Genomic DNA, 16,207 nt, shown 5'->3' with positions numbered 1-16,207 from the left:
GCTGCGTCCCCTGGGGCCGTTCAGTGGGAGAGGGGCAGAGGCTGCCAGAGCCAGAGGTCATCTGGGAGCTGTCACCCCCCCAGTGGCCAAAAGAGCCGGGCCAGCAGCAGTGCCACTCGCTGACCCTGCGGGATCAGAAGGCTCCACTTATCACCCAGAAACCTTCCTCTAGCTCTTATTAAACACTTGAACATCCCAGGAAGCTTCTGGCGTTGTTGTCCAAGTTTCCAGGTGAGGACAAAGCAGCAGCAAATACGGTGCAGAGCCCACGGCGACAGCCCCCAGCCACGCCCTGTGACGTCCCCCAGCCACGCCCTGTGACGTTGCTGCTGGCACTGCTTCTATTCCACCCAGTGACTTCCACAGGGCACTTGCTGCGGGAGACGACTCTGAGGAGGTCTCAGAGGAGCCCGTGCAGCAGCATCACTCAGCGCCCGAGAGGAAGGTCTTTCTGGACTGCCAGTGCCAGCAGCACCCGGGGTGCACCAGCCCTGTGCTATGGATCCACAGTATGTGGGGGGCTTCCCGGCCTCTGCCTGGGCGTCCATTTTCCTGAAGCACCCTCAGCTGCTGTTCTTGCTGAAGGCCTGGGTGTCTCGGGAGATGAAGCGGTTCTTTGGTGTGCAGAGCTTTAAGGCGTTCATGCTGACACGCATGATCCTGGAGGCGCTGCCCGTCTACGGCCTGGATGAAGGCATCCTGGTTGCGGTGCTGGGCCCCGAGCTGCGGAGCCACACGTCCAGGTTTGTGCAAAGGCTCCTTGAGGCCACAGAGAAGGAGTGCGTGGACGAAGCACTGAAACGCATGATCCGCGGGGAGAAGGGGCACAGAGCCAGCGACAGCTGGTCTGAGTTCAGCTGGTGGCAGGAGGGCGGCCCTGTGGCCAGCACCAGCTGGACGGCCTGCCAGGAGCGATGCAAGGGCAAGCTCGTGGTGAGAACCAGCTCCTCTGGCAGCCAGCACAGGGGCGAGTGCATCAGCACGACCAGAGCGACCCGCTCTGACCGCCCCGTGGGCTGGGAGCAGAGCCCCGAGCCCAGCCCCAGCCCCGCTGCCTGCACGCTGGGGACCCCTGTGCCCGGAGCAGCCCCCTCCAGCAGCGCGGACGCAGACGTGCTCCCGAGCACCTCGACCGCTGCCGTGCAGGGGGGTCCTGCCTGCGTCCCCGCTCCCACCCCAGCGCAGCAGGAAGATGCGCAGCAGGAGCCAGGGCAGGCTGTGCCCGGGGCCTCTGCTCCCCTCCGGGGCAGGGCCCGCTCCAAGCGCAGGCCCCACCGCGCTCGCAAGAGGAAGACCAGCAGCTCTCAAGACTCTGCTGCACCCACCAAGAAGCTGCCCCGCCAGTGATGCTCGAAGGTGACACCAGCAGTGGCCGAAGGAGCCGGGCCAGCAGCAGGGCCACTCGCTGACCCTGCGGGACCAGGGGGCTCCATTTTTCACCCGCAAACCTTCCTCTTATTAAACACTTGAACATCCCAGAAAGCCTCTGGCGTTGCTGTCCAAGTTTCCAGCTGAGGATGAAGCATCCTCCTACACAACAGCCCCCCCTTCACACGCACTTCATCCTTCCTGAGGGTGCTCCAACACAGGGCCTTCCCTTGGAAGGTGCCTCTGTTGGTGCCTCAGTTCGAGACACAGCAGCTGGAACAACTTTTGTGTCCTTTAAGGGAGGAACGTGTCCCCATGTCCCCCCAGCTCCCCGCTGCCGTTCTAACCAGCAAGTGTCGAAGCAAAGGCTCAGGAACCTGAGCAGAGCTTTGGCAGAGCCAAGCTACCCAACCAAAAAGCTGCCCCCCATAGCTTCCCTCTGCCCAGGCACGCTTCCTGCCTAGGCTTTCATTGTCCCCGGGGCACTGCTTGGCGCACCTCTGACAGAGCTGGACTCCAAGTCCAGGGCCATGGCTCTACAGGCCCCCGGGTGCTGCCCTGGCAGCTCTGTTGCCCTGGGCGCCCAGCACTGTGCTTCCTTCTCCTCTTCCCTCCTCAGAGGCACAAACCCTGCTGGGTGGCAGCGCCCAGGGTGGCATGGGGTGAACCAAACTCTTCCTACTGGAAGAGTTCCACCCCCAAGGCTGGATGGACGTCTCTGCATCTCTGCAGCCTTTCCTTCCTGGCTTTATTTTGCCGTTTTTCCTAAGGTTCAAAGCTTTGTTCCAGCCCTGGCACTCCCTCCGCTCCCTTCTCTTCCCCTCTCTGCTGGTGCCCCTCCCCATGTTTGGGTGCTCTGGAGCCGGCTGGGGAGTCCAGAGGGGATGGGGATCCTCCCCAAATCCAAATTGTTTTCCATCTGTGGCCCATCCCCACCCGTTTGGGGTTTACCAACTCCCAGGAGCTGCGGTGCTGCGTCCCCTGGGGCCGTTCAGTGGGAGAGGGGCAGAGGCTGCCAGAGCCAGAGGTCATCTGGGAGCTGTCACCCCCCCAGTGGCCAAAAGAGCCGGGCCAGCAGCAGTGCCACTCGCTGACCCTGCGGGATCAGAAGGCTCCACTTATCACCCAGAAACCTTCCTCTAGCTCTTATTAAACACTTGAACATCCCAGGAAGCTTCTGGCGTTGTTGTCCAAGTTTCCAGGTGAGGACAAAGCAGCAGCAAATACGGTGCAGAGCCCACGGCGACAGCCCCCAGCCACGCCCTGTGACGTCCCCCAGCCACGCCCTGTGACGTTGCTGCTGGCACTGCTTCTATTCCACCCAGTGACTTCCACAGGGCACTTGCTGCGGGAGACGACTCTGAGGAGGTCTCAGAGGAGCCCGTGCAGCAGCATCACTCAGCGCCCGAGAGGAAGGTCTTTCTGGACTGCCAGTGCCAGCAGCACCCGGGGTGCACCAGCCCTGTGCTATGGATCCACAGTATGTGGGGGGCTTCCCGGCCTCTGCCTGGGCGTCCATTTTCCTGAAGCACCCTCAGCTGCTGTTCTTGCTGAAGGCCTGGGTGTCTCGGGAGATGAAGCGGTTCTTTGGTGTGCAGAGCTTTAAGGCGTTCATGCTGACACGCATGATCCTGGAGGCGCTGCCCGTCTACGGCCTGGATGAAGGCATCCTGGTTGCGGTGCTGGGCCCCGAGCTGCGGAGCCACACGTCCAGGTTTGTGCGAAGGCTCCTTGAGGCCACAGAGAAGGAGTGCGTGGACGAAGCACTGAAACTCATGATCCGCGGGGAGAAGCGGCACAGAGCCAGCGACTGCTGGTCTGAGTTCAGCTGGTGGCAGGAGGGCGGCCCTGTGGCCAGCACCAGCTGGACGGCCTGCCAGGAGCGATGCAAGGGCAAGCTCGAGGTGAGAACCAGCTCCTCTGGCAGCCAGCACAGGGGCGAGTGCATCAGCACGACCAGAGCGACCCGCTCTGACCGCCCCGTGGGCTGGGAGCAGAGCCCCGAGCCCAGCCCCAGCCCCGCTGCCTGCACGCTGGGGACCCCTGTGCCCGGAGCAGCCCCCTCCAGCAGCGCGGACGCAGACGTGCTCCCGAGCACCTCGACCGCTGCCGTGCAGGGGGGTCCTGCCTGCGTCCCCGCTCCCACCCCAGCGCAGCAGGAAGATGCGCAGCAGGAGCCAGGGCAGGCTGTGCCCGGGGCCTCTGCTCCCCTCCGGGGCAGGGCCCGCTCCAAGCGCAGGCCCCACCGCGCTCGCAAGAGGAAGACCAGCAGCTCTCAAGACTCTGCTGCACCCACCAAGAAGCTGCCCCGCCAGTGATGCTCGAAGGTGACACCAGCAGTGGCCGAAGGAGCCGGGCCAGCAGCAGGGCCACTCGCTGACCCTGCGGGACCAGGGGGATCCATTTTTCACCCGCAAACCTTCCTCTTATTAAACACTTGAACATCCCAGAAAGCCTCTGGCGTTGCTGTCCAAGTTTCCAGCTGAGGATGAAGCATCCTCCTACACAACAGCCCCCCCTTCACACGCACTTCATCCTTCCTGAGGGTGCTCCAACACAGGGCCTTCCCTTGGAAGGTGCCTCTGTTGGTGCCTCAGTTCGAGACACAGCAGCTGGAACAACTTTTGTGTCCTTTAAGGGAGGAACGTGTCCCCATGTCCCCCCAGCTCCCCACTGCCGTTCTAACCAGCAAGTGTCGAAGCAAAGGCTCAGGAACCTGAGCAGAGCTTTGGCAGAGCCAAGCTACCCAAACAAAAAGCTGCCCCCCATAGCTTCCCTCTGCCCAGGCACGCTTCCTGCCTAGGCTTTCATTGTCCCCGGGGCACTGCTTGGCGCACCTCTGACAGAGCTGGACTCCAAGTCCAGGGCCATGGCTCTACAGGTCCCCGGGTGCTGCCCTGGCAGCTCTGTTGCCCTGGGCGCCCAGCACTGTGCTTCCTTCTCCTCTTCCCTCCTCAGAGGCACAAACCCTGCTGGGTGGCAGCGCCCAGGGTGGCATGGGGTGAACCAAACTCTTCCTACTGGAAGAGTTCCACCCCCAAGGCTGGATGGACGTCTCTGCATCTCTACAGCCTTTCCTTCCTGGCTTTATTTTTCCGTTTTTCATAAGGTTCAAAGCTTTGTTCCAGCCCTGGCACTCCCTCCGCTCCCTTCTCTACCCCTCTCTGCTGGTGCCCCTCCCCATGTTTGGGTGCTCTGGAGCCGGCTGGGGAGTCCAGAGGGGATGGGGATCCTCCCCAAATCCAAATTGTTTTCCATCTGTGGCCCATCCCCACCCGTTTGGGATTTACCAACTCCCAGGAGCTGCGGTGCTGCGTCCCCTGGGGCCGTTCAGTGGGAGAGGGGCAGAGGCTGCCAGAGCCAGAGGTCATCTGGGAGCTGTCACCCCCCCAGTGGCCAAAAGAGCCGGGCCAGCAGCAGTGCCACTCGCTGACCCTGCGGGATCAGAAGGCTCCACTTATCACCCAGAAACCTTCCTCTAGCTCTTATTAAACACTTGAACATCCCAGGAAGCTTCTGGCGTTGTTGTCCAAGTTTCAAGGTGAGGACAAAGCAGCAGCAAATACGGTGCAGAGGCCACGGCGACAGCCCCCAGCCACGCCCTGTGACGTCCCCCAGCCACGCCCTGTGACGTTGCTGCTGGCACTGCTTCTATTCCACCCAGTGACTTCCACAGGGCACTTGCTGCGGGAGACGACTCTGAGGAGGTCTCAGAGGAGCCCGTGCAGCAGCATCACTCAGCGCCCGAGAGGAAGGTCTTTCTGGACTGCCAGTGCCAGCAGCACCCGGGGTGCACCAGCCCTGTGCTATGGATCCACAGTATGTGGGGGGCTTCCCGGCCTCTGCCTGGGCGTCCATTTTCCTGAAGCACCCTCAGCTGCTGTTCTTGCTGAAGGCCTGGGTGTCTCGGGAGATGAAGCGGTTCTTTGGTGTGCAGAGCTTTAAGGCGTTCATGCTGACACGCATGATCCTGGAGGCGCTGCCCGTCTACGGCCTGGATGAAGGCATCCTGGTTGCGGTGCTGGGCCCCGAGCTGCGGAGCCACACGTCCAGGTTTGTGCGAAGGCTCCTTGAGGCCACAGAGAAGGAGTGCGTGGACGAAGCACTGAAACTCATGATCCGCGGGGAGAAGGGGCACAGAGCCAGCGACTGCTGGTCTGAGTTCAGCTGATGGCAGGAGGGCGGCCCTGTGGCCAGCACCAGCTGGACGGCCTGCCAGGAGCGATGCAAGGGCAAGCTCGTGGTGAGAACCAGCTCCTCTGGCAGCCAGCACAGGGGCGAGTGCATCAGCACGACCAGAGCGACCCGCTCTGACCGCCCCGTGGGCTGGGAGCAGAGCCCCGAGCCCAGCCCCAGCCCCGCTGCCTGCACGCTGGGGACCCCTGTGCCCGGAGCAGCCCCCTCCAGCAGCGCGGACGCAGACGTGCTCCCGAGCACCTCGACCGCTGCCGTGCAGGGGGGTCCTGCCTGCGTCCCCGCTCCCACCCCAGCGCAGCAGGAAGATGCGCAGCAGGAGCCAGGGCAGGCTGTGCCCGGGGCCTCTGCTCCCCTCCGGGGCAGGGCCCGCTCCAAGCGCAGGCCCCACCGCGCTCGCAAGAGGAAGACCAGCAGCTCTCAAGACTCTGCTGCACCCACCAAGAAGCTGCCCCGCCAGTGATGCTCGAAGGTGACACCAGCAGTGGCCGAAGGAGCCGGGCCAGCAGCACGGCCACTCGCTGACCCTGCGGGACCAGGGGGATCCATTTTTCACCCGCAAACCTTCCTCTTATTAAACACTTGAACATCCCAGAAAGCCTCTGGCGTTGCTGTCCAAGTTTCCAGCTGAGGATGAAGCATCCTCCTACACAACAGCCCCCCCTTCACACGCACTTCATCCTTCCTGAGGGTGCTCCAACACAGGGCCTTCCCTTGGAAGGTGCCTCTGTTGGTGCCTCAGTTCGAGACACAGCAGCTGGAACAACTTTTGTGTCCTTTAAGGGAGGAACGTGTCCCCATGTCCCCCCAGCTCCCCGCTGCCGTTCTAACCAGCAAGTGTCGAAGCAAAGGCTCAGGAACCTGAGCAGAGCTTTGGCAGAGCCAAGCTACCCAAACAAAAAGCTGCCCCCCATAGCTTCCCTCTGCCCAGGCACGCTTCCTGCCTAGGCTTTCATTGTCCCCGGGGCACTGCTTGGCGCACCTCTGACAGAGCTGGACTCCAAGTCCAGGGCCCTGGCTCTACAGGTCCCCGGGTGCTGCCCTGGCAGCTCTGTTGCCCTGGGCGCCCAGCACTGTGCTTCCTTCTCCTCTTCCCTCCTCAGAGGCACAAACCCTGCTGGGTGGCAGCGCCCAGGGTGGCATGGGGTGAACCAAACTCTTCCTACTGGAAGAGTTCCACCCCCAAGGCTGGATGGACGTCTCTGCATCTCTGCAGCCTTTCCTTCCTGGCTTTATTTTGCCGTTTTTCCTAAGGTTCAAAGCTTTGTTCCAGCCCTGGCACTCCCTCCGCTCCCTTCTCTTCCCCTCTCTGCTGGTGCCCCTCCCCATGTTTGGGTGCTCTGGAGCCGGCTGGGGAGTCCAGAGGGGATGGGGATCCTCCCCAAATCCAAATTGTTTTCCATCTGTGGCCCATCCCCACCCGTTTGGGGTTTACCAACTCCCAGGAGCTGCGGTGCTGCGTCCCCTGGGGCCGTTCAGTGGGAGAGGGGCAGAGGCTGCCAGAGCCAGAGGTCATCTGGGAGCTGTCACCCCCCCAGTGGCCAAAAGAGCCGGGCCAGCAGCAGTGCCACTCGCTGACCCTGCGGGATCAGAAGGCTCCACTTATCACCCAGAAACCTTCCTCTAGCTCTTATTAAACACTTGAATATCCCAGGAAGCTTCTGGCGTTGTTGTCCAAGTTTCCAGGTGAGGACAAAGCAGCAGCAAATACGGTGCAGAGCCCATGGCGACAGCCCCCAGCCACGCCCTGTGACGTCCCCCAGCCACGCCCTGTGACGTTGCTGCTGGCACTGCTTCTATTCCACCCAGTGACTTCCACAGGGCACTTGCTGTGGGAGACAACTCTGAGGAGGTCTCAGAGGAGCCCGTGCAGCAGCATCACTCAGCGCCTGAGAGGAAGGTCTTTCTGGACTGCCAGTGCCAGCAGCACCCGGGGTGCACCAGCCCTGTGCTATGGATCCACAGTATGTGGGGGGCTTCCCGGCCTCTGCCTGGGCGTCCATTTTCCTGAAGCACCCTCAGCTGCTGTTCTTGCTGAAGGCCTGGGTGTCTCGGGAGATGAAGCGGTTCTTTGGTGTGCAGAGCTTTAAGGCGTTCATGCTGACACGCATGATCCTGGAGGCGCTGCCCGTCTACGGCCTGGATGAAGGCATCCTGGTTGCGGTGCTGGGCCCCGAGCTGCGGAGCCACACGTCCAGGTTTGTGCGAAGGCTCCTTGAGGCCACAGAGAAGGAGTGCGTGGACGAAGCACTGAAACGCATGATCCGCGGGGAGAAGGGGCACAGAGCCAGCGACAGCTGGTCTGAGTTCAGCTGGTGGCAGGAGGGCGGCCCTGTGGCCAGCACCAGCTGGACGGCCTGCCAGGAGCGATGCAAGGGCAAGCTCGTGGTGAGAACCAGCTCCTCTGGCAGCCAGCACAGGGGCGAGTGCATCAGCACGACCAGAGCGACCCGCTCTGACCACCCCGTGGGCTGGGAGCAGAGCCCCGAGCCCAGCACCAGCCCCGCTGCCTGCACGCTGGGGACCCCTGTGCCCGGAGCAGCCCCCTCCAGCAGCGCGGACGCAGACGTGCTCCCGAGCACCTCGACCGCTGCCGTGCAGGGGGGTCCTGCCTGCGTCCCCGCTCCCACCCCAGCGCAGCAGGAAGATGCGCAGCAGGAGCCAGGGCAGGCTGTGCCCGGGGCCTCTGCTCCACTCCGGGGCAGGGCCCGCTCCAAGCGCAGGCCCCACCGCGCTCGCAAGAGGAAGACCAGCAGCTCTCAAGACTCTGCTGCACCCACCAAGAAGCTGCCCCGCCAGTGATGCTCGAAGGTGACACCAGCAGTGGCCGAAGGAGCCGGGCCAGCAGCAGGGCCACTCGCTGACCCTGCGGGACCAGGGGGCTCCATTTTTCACCCGCAAACCTTCCTCTTATTAAACACTTGAACATCCCAGAAAGCCTCTGGCGTTGCTGTCCAAGTTTCCAGCTGAGGATGAAGCATCCTCCTACACAACAGCCCCCCTTCACACGCACTTCATCCTTCCTGAGGGTGCTCCAACACAGGGCCTTCCCTTGGAAGGTGCCTCTGTTGGTGCCTCAGTTCGAGACATAGCAGCTGGAACAACTTTTGTGTCCTTTAAGGGAGGAACGTGTCCCCATGTCCCCCCAGCTCCCCGCTGCCGTTCTAACCAGCAAGTGTCGAAGCAAAGGCTCAGGAACCTGAGCAGAGCTTTGGCAGAGCCAAGCTACCCAACCAAAAAGCTGCCCCCCATAGCTTCCCTCTGCCCAGGCACGCTTCCTGCCTAGGCTTTCATTGTCCCCGGGGCACTGCTTGGCGCACCTCTGACAGAGCTGGACTCCAAGTCCAGGGCCATGGCTCTACAGGCCCCCGGGTGCTGCCCTGGCAGCTCTGTTGCCCTGGGCGCCCAGCACTGTGCTTCCTTCTCCTCTTCCCTCCTCAGAGGCACAAACCCTGCTGGGTGGCAGCGCCCAGGGTGGCATGGGGTGAACCAAACTCTTCCTACTGGAAGAGTTCCACCCCCAAGGCTGGATGGACGTCTCTGCATCTCTGCAGCCTTTCCTTCCTGGCTTTATTTTGCCGTTTTTCCTAAGGTTCAAAGCTTTGTTCCAGCCCTGGCACTCCCTCCGCTCCCTTCTCTTCCCCTCTCTGCTGGTGCCCCTCCCCATGTTTGGGTGCTCTGGAGCCGGCTGGGGAGTCCAGAGGGGATGGGGATCCTCCCCAAATCCAAATTGTTTTCCATCTGTGGCCCATCCCCACCCGTTTGGGGTTTACCAACTCCCAGGAGCTGCGGTGCTGCGTCCCCTGGGGCCGTTCAGTGGGAGAGGGGCAGAGGCTGCCAGAGCCAGAGGTCATCTGGGAGCTGTCACCCCCCCAGTGGCCAAAAGAGCCGGGCCAGCAGCAGTGCCACTCGCTGACCCTGCGGGATCAGAAGGCTCCACTTATCACCCAGAAACCTTCCTCTAGCTCTTATTAAACACTTGAACATCCCAGGAAGCTTCTGGCGTTGTTGTCCAAGTTTCCAGGTGAGGACAAAGCAGCAGCAAATACGGTGCAGAGCCCACGGCGACAGCCCCCAGCCACGCCCTGTGACGTCCCCCAGCCACGCCCTGTGACGTTGCTGCTGGCACTGCTTCTATTCCACCCAGTGACTTCCACAGGGCACTTGCTGCGGGAGACGACTCTGAGGAGGTCTCAGAGGAGCCCGTGCAGCAGCATCACTCAGCGCCCGAGAGGAAGGTCTTTCTGGACTGCCAGTGCCAGCAGCACCCGGGGTGCACCAGCCCTGTGCTATGGATCCACAGTATGTGGGGGGCTTCCCGGCCTCTGCCTGGGCGTCCATTTTCCTGAAGCACCCTCAGCTGCTGTTCTTGCTGAAGGCCTGGGTGTCTCGGGAGATGAAGCGGTTCTTTGGTGTGCAGAGCTTTAAGGCGTTCATGCTGACACGCATGATCCTGGAGGCGCTGCCCGTCTACGGCCTGGATGAAGGCATCCTGGTTGCGGTGCTGGGCCCCGAGCTGCGGAGCCACACGTCCAGGTTTGTGCGAAGGCTCCTTGAGGCCACAGAGAAGGAGTGCGTGGACGAAGCACTGAAACGCATGATCCGCGGGGAGAAGGGGCACAGAGCCAGCGACAGCTGGTCTGAGTTCAGCTGGTGGCAGGAGGGCGGCCCTGTGGCCAGCACCAGCTGGACGGCCTGCCAGGAGCGATGCAAGGGCAAGCTCGTGGTGAGAACCAGCTCCTCTGGCAGCCAGCACAGGGGCGAGTGCATCAGCACGACCAGAGCGACCCGCTCTGACCGCCCCGTGGGCTGGGAGCAGAGCCCCGAGCCCAGCCCCAGCCCCGCTGCCTGCACGCTGGGGACCCCTGTGCCCGGAGCAGCCCCCTCCAGCAGCGCGGACGCAGACGTGCTCCCGAGCACCTCGACCGCTGCCGTGCAGGGGGGTCCTGCCTGCGTCCCCGCTCCCACCCCAGCGCAGCAGGAAGATGCGCAGCAGGAGCCAGGGCAGGCTGTGCCCGGGGCCTCTGCTCCCCTCCGGGGCAGGGCCCGCTCCAAGCGCAGGCCCCACCGCGCTCGCAAGAGGAAGACCAGCAGCTCTCAAGACTCTGCTGCACCCACCAAGAAGCTGCCCCGCCAGTGATGCTCGAAGGTGACACCAGCAGTGGCCGAAGGAGCCGGGCCAGCAGCAGGGCCACTCGCTGACCCTGCGGGACCAGGGGGCTCCATTTTTCACCCGCAAACCTTCCTCTTATTAAACACTTGAACATCCCAGAAAGCCTCTGGCGTTGCTGTCCAAGTTTCCAGCTGAGGATGAAGCATCCTCCTACACAACAGCCCCCCCTTCACACGCACTTCATCCTTCCTGAGGGTGCTCCAACACAGGGCCTTCCCTTGGAAGGTGCCTCTGTTGGTGCCTCAGTTCGAGACACAGCAGCTGGAACAACTTTTGTGTCCTTTAAGGGAGGAACGTGTCCCCATGTCCCCCCAGCTCCCCGCTGCCGTTCTAACCAGCAAGTGTCGAAGCAAAGGCTCAGGAACCTGAGCAGAGCTTTGGCAGAGCCAAGCTACCCAACCAAAAAGCTGCCCCCCATAGCTTCCCTCTGCCCAGGCACGCTTCCTGCCTAGGCTTTCATTGTCCCCGGGGCACTGCTTGGCGCACCTCTGACAGAGCTGGACTCCAAGTCCAGGGCCATGGCTCTACAGGCCCCCGGGTGCTGCCCTGGCAGCTCTGTTGCCCTGGGCGCCCAGCACTGTGCTTCCTTCTCCTCTTCCCTCCTCAGAGGCACAAACCCTGCTGGGTGGCAGCGCCCAGGGTGGCATGGGGTGAACCAAACTCTTCCTACTGGAAGAGTTCCACCCCCAAGGCTGGATGGACGTCTCTGCATCTCTGCAGCCTTTCCTTCCTGGCTTTATTTTGCCGTTTTTCCTAAGGTTCAAAGCTTTGTTCCAGCCCTGGCACTCCCTCCGCTCCCTTCTCTTCCCCTCTCTGCTGGTGCCCCTCCCCATGTTTGGGTGCTCTGGAGCCGGCTGGGGAGTCCAGAGGGGATGGGGATCCTCCCCAAATCCAAATTGTTTTCCATCTGTGGCCCATCCCCACCCGTTTGGGGTTTACCAACTCCCAGGAGCTGCGGTGCTGCGTCCCCTGGGGCCGTTCAGTGGGAGAGGGGCAGAGGCTGCCAGAGCCAGAGGTCATCTGGGAGCTGTCACCCCCCCAGTGGCCAAAAGAGCCGGGCCAGCAGCAGTGCCACTCGCTGACCCTGCGGGATCAGAAGGCTCCACTTATCACCCAGAAACCTTCCTCTAGCTCTTATTAAACACTTGAACATCCCAGGAAGCTTCTGGCGTTGCTGTCCAAGTTTCAAGGTGAGGACAAAGCAGCAGCAAATAGGGTGCAGAGCCCACGGCGACAGCCCCAAGCCACGCCCTGTGACGTCCCCCAGCCACGCCCTGTGACGTTGCTGCTGGCACTGCTTCTATTCCACCCAGTGACTTCCACAGGGCACTTGCTGCGGGAGACGACTCTGAGGAGGTCTCAGAGGAGCCCGTGCAGCAGCATCACTCAGCGCCCGAGAGGAAGGTCTTTCTGGACTGCCAGTGCCAGCAGCACCCGGGGTGCACCAGCCCTGTGCTATGGATCCACAGTATGTGGGGGGCTTCCCGGCCTCTGCCTGGGCGTCCATTTTCCTGAAGCACCCTCAGCTGCTGTTCTTGCTGAAGGCCTGGGTGTCTCGGGAGATGAAGCGGTTCTTTGGTGTGCAGAGCTTTAAGGCGTTCATGCTGACACGCATGATCCTGGAGGCGCTGCCCGTCTACGGCCTGGATGAAGGCATCCTGGTTGCGGTGCTGGGCCCCGAGCTGCGGAGCCACACGTCCAGGTTTGTGCGAAGGCTCCTTGAGGCCACAGAGAAGGAGTGCGTGGACGAAGCACTGAAACTCATGATCCGCGGGGAGAAGGGGCACAGAGCCAGCGACTGCTGGTCTGAGTTCAGCTGGTGGCAGGAGGGCGGCCCTGTGGCCAGCACCAGCTGGACGGCCTGCCAGGAGCGATACAAGGGCAAGCTCGTGGTGAGAACCAGCTCCTCTGGCAGCCAGCACAGGGGCGAGTGCATCAGTACGACCAGAGCGACCCGCTCTGACCGCCCCGTGGGCTGGGAGCAGAGCCCCGAGCCCAGCCCCAGCCCCGCTGCCTGCACGCTGGGGACCCCTGTGCCCGGAGCAGCCCCCTCCAGCAGCGCGGACGCAGACGTGCTCCCGAGCACCTCAACCGCTGCCGTGCAGGGGGGTCCTGCCTGCGTCCCCGCTCCCACCCCAGCGCAGCAGGAAGATGCGCAGCAGGAGCCAGGGCAGGCTGTGCCCGGGGCCTCTGCTCCCCTCCGGGGCAGGGCCCGCTCCAAGCGCAGGCCCCACCGCGCTCGCAAGAGGAAGACCAGCAGCTCTCAAGACTCTGCTGCACCCACCAAGAAGCTGCCCCGCCAGTGATGCTCGAAGGTGACACCAGCAGTGGCCGAAGGAGCCGGGCCAGCAGCACGGCCACTCGCTGACCCTGCGGGACCAGGGGGATCCATTTTTCACCCGCAAACCTTCCTCTTATTAAACACTTGAACATCCCAGAAAGCCTCTGGCGTTGCTGTCCAAGTTTCCAGCTGAGGATGAAGCATCCTCCTACACAACAGCCCCCCCTTCACACGCACTTCATCCTTCCTGAGGGTGCTCCAACACAGGGCCTTCCCTTGGAAGGTGCCTCTGTTGGTGCCTCAGTTCGAGACACAGCAGCTGGAACAACTTTTGTGTCCTTTAAGGGAGGAACGTGTCCCCATGTCCCCCCAGCTCCCCGCTGCCGTTCTAACCAGCAAGTGTCGAAGCAAAGGCTCAGGAACCTGAGCAGAGCTTTGGCAGAGCCAAGCTACCCAACCAAAAAGCTGCCCCCCATAGCTTCCCTCTGCCCAGGCACGCTTCCTGCCTAGGCTTTCATTGTCCCCGGGGCACTGCTTGGCGCACCTCTGACAGAGCTGGACTCCAAGTCCAGGGCCCTGGCTCTACAGGTCCCCGGGTGCTGCCCTGGCAGCTCTGTTGCCCTGGGCGCCCAGCACTGTGCTTCCTTCTCCTCTTCCCTCCTCAGAGGCACAAACCCTGCTGGGTGGCAGCGCCCAGGGTGGCATGGGGTGAACCAAACTCTTCCTACTGGAAGAGTTCCACCCCCAAGGCTGGATGGACGTCTCTGCATCTCTGCAGCCTTTCCTTCCTGGCTTTATTTTGCCGTTTTTCCTAAGGTTCAAAGCTTTGTTCCAGCCCTGGCACTCCCTCCGCTCCCTTCTCTTCCCCTCTCTGCTGGTGCCCCTCCCCATGTTTGGGTGCTCTGGAGCCGGCTGGGGAGTCCAGAGGGGATGGGGATCCTCCCCAAATCCAAATTGTTTTCCATCTGTGGCCCATCCCCACCCGTTTGGGGTTTACCAACTCCCAGGAGCTGCGGTGCTGCGTCCCCTGGGGCCGTTCAGTGGGAGAGGGGCAGAGGCTGCCAGAGCCAGAGGTCATCTGGGAGCTGTCACCCCCCCAGTGGCCAAAAGAGCCGGGCCAGCAGCAGTGCCACTCGCTGACCCTGCGGGATCAGAAGGCTCCACTTATCACCCAGAAACCTTCCTCTAGCTCTTATTAAACACTTGAACATCCCAGGAAGCTTCTGGCGTTGTTGTCCAAGTTTCAAGGTGAGGACAAAGCAGCAGCAAATACGGTGCAGAGCCCACGGCGACAGCCCCCAGCCACGCCCTGTGACGTCCCCCAGCCACGCCCTGTGACGTTGCTGCTGGCACTGCTTCTATTCCACCCAGTGACTTCCACAGGGCACTTGCTGCGGGAGACGACTCTGAGGAGGTCTCAGAGGAGCCCGTGCAGCAGCATCACTCAGCGCCCGAGAGGAAGGTCTTTCTGGACTGCCAGTGCCAGCAGCACCCGGGGTGCACCAGCCCTGTGCTATGGATCCACAGTATGTGGGGGGCTTCCCGGCCTCTGCCTGGGCGTCCATTTTCCTGAAGCACCCTCAGCTGCTGTTCTTGCTGAAGGCCTGGGTGTCTCGGGAGATGAAGCGGTTCTTTGGTGTGCAGAGCTTTAAGGCGTTCATGCTGACACGCATGATCCTGGAGGCGCTGCCCGTCTACGGCCTGGATGAAGGCATCCTGGTTGCGGTGCTGGGCCCCGAGCTGCGGAGCCACACGTCCAGGTTTGTGCGAAGGCTCCTTGAGGCCACAGAGAAGGAGTGCGTGGACGAAGCACTGAAACTCATGATCCGCGGGGAGAAGGGGCACAGAGCCAGCGACTGCTGGTCTGAGTTCAGCTGGTGGCAGGAGGGCGGCCCTGTGGCCAGCACCAGCTGGACGGCCTGCCAGGAGCGATGCAAGGGCAAGCTCGTGGTGAGAACCAGCTCCTCTGGCAGCCAGCACAGGGGCGAGTGCATCAGCACGACCAGAGCGACCCGCTCTGACCACCCCGTGGGCTGGGAGCAGAGCCCCGAGCCCAGCACCAGCCCCGCTGCCTGCACGCTGGGGACCCCTGTGCCCGGAGCAGCCCCCTCCAGCAGCGCGGACGCAGACGTGCTCCCGAGCACCTCGACCGCTGCCGTGCAGGGGGGTCCTGCCTGCGTCCCCGCTCCCACCCCAGCGCAGCAGGAAGATGCGCAGCAGGAGCCAGGGCAGGCTGTGCCCGGGGCCTCTGCTCCACTCCGGGGCAGGGCCCGCTCCAAGCGCAGGCCCCACCGCGCTCGCAAGAGGAAGACCAGCAGCTCTCAAGACTCTGCTGCACCCACCAAGAAGCTGCCCCGCCAGTGATGCTCGAAGGTGACACCAGCAGTGGCCGAAGGAGCCGGGCCAGCAGCAGGGCCACTCGCTGACCCTGCGGGACCAGGGGGCTCCATTTTTCACCCGCAAACCTTCCTCTTATTAAACACTTGAACATCCCAGAAAGCCTCTGGCGTTGCTGTCCAAGTTTCCAGCTGAGGATGAAGCATCCTCCTACACAACAGCCCCCCCTTCACACGCACTTCATCCTTCCTGAGGGTGCTCCAACACAGGGCCTTCCCTTGGAAGGTGCCTCTGTTGGTGCCTCAGTTCGAGACATAGCAGCTGGAACAACTTTTGTGTCCTTTAAGGGAGGAACGTGTCCCCATGTCCCCCCAGCTCCCCGCTGCCGTTCTAACCAGCAAGTGTCGAAGCAAAGGCTCAGGAACCTGAGCAGAGCTTTGGCAGAGCCAAGCTACCCAACCAAAAAGCTGCCCCCCATAGCTTCCCTCTGCCCAGGCACGCTTCCTGCCTAGGCTTTCATTGTCCCCGGGGCACTGCTTGGCGCACCTCTGACAGAGCTGGACTCCAAGTCCAGGGCCCTGGCTCTACAGGTCCCCGGGTGCTGCCCTGGCAGCTCTGTTGCCCTGGGCGCCCAGCACTGTGCTTCCTTCTCCTCTTCCCTCCTCAGAGGCACAAACCCTGCTGGGTGGCAGCGCCCAGGGTGGCATGGGGTGAACCAAACTCTTCCTACTGGAAGAGTTCCACCCCCAAGGCTGGATGGACGTCTCTGCATCTCTGCAGCCTTTCCTTCCTGGCTTTATTTTGCCGTTTTTCCTAAGGTTCAAAGCTTTGTTCCAGCCCTGGCACTCCCTCCG

Source organism: Pezoporus flaviventris, unplaced genomic scaffold (genome assembly GCF_033815535.1).
Source record: "Pezoporus flaviventris isolate CSIRO_AGI_PZ_B2104156 unplaced genomic scaffold, CSIRO_AGI_Pfla_v1 ptg000361l, whole genome shotgun sequence".
Lineage (NCBI taxonomy): Eukaryota > Metazoa > Chordata > Aves > Psittaciformes > Psittacidae > Pezoporus > Pezoporus flaviventris.
The sequence above is the reverse complement of the archived record's forward strand: the minus strand, read 5'-3'. Positions refer to the sequence as shown.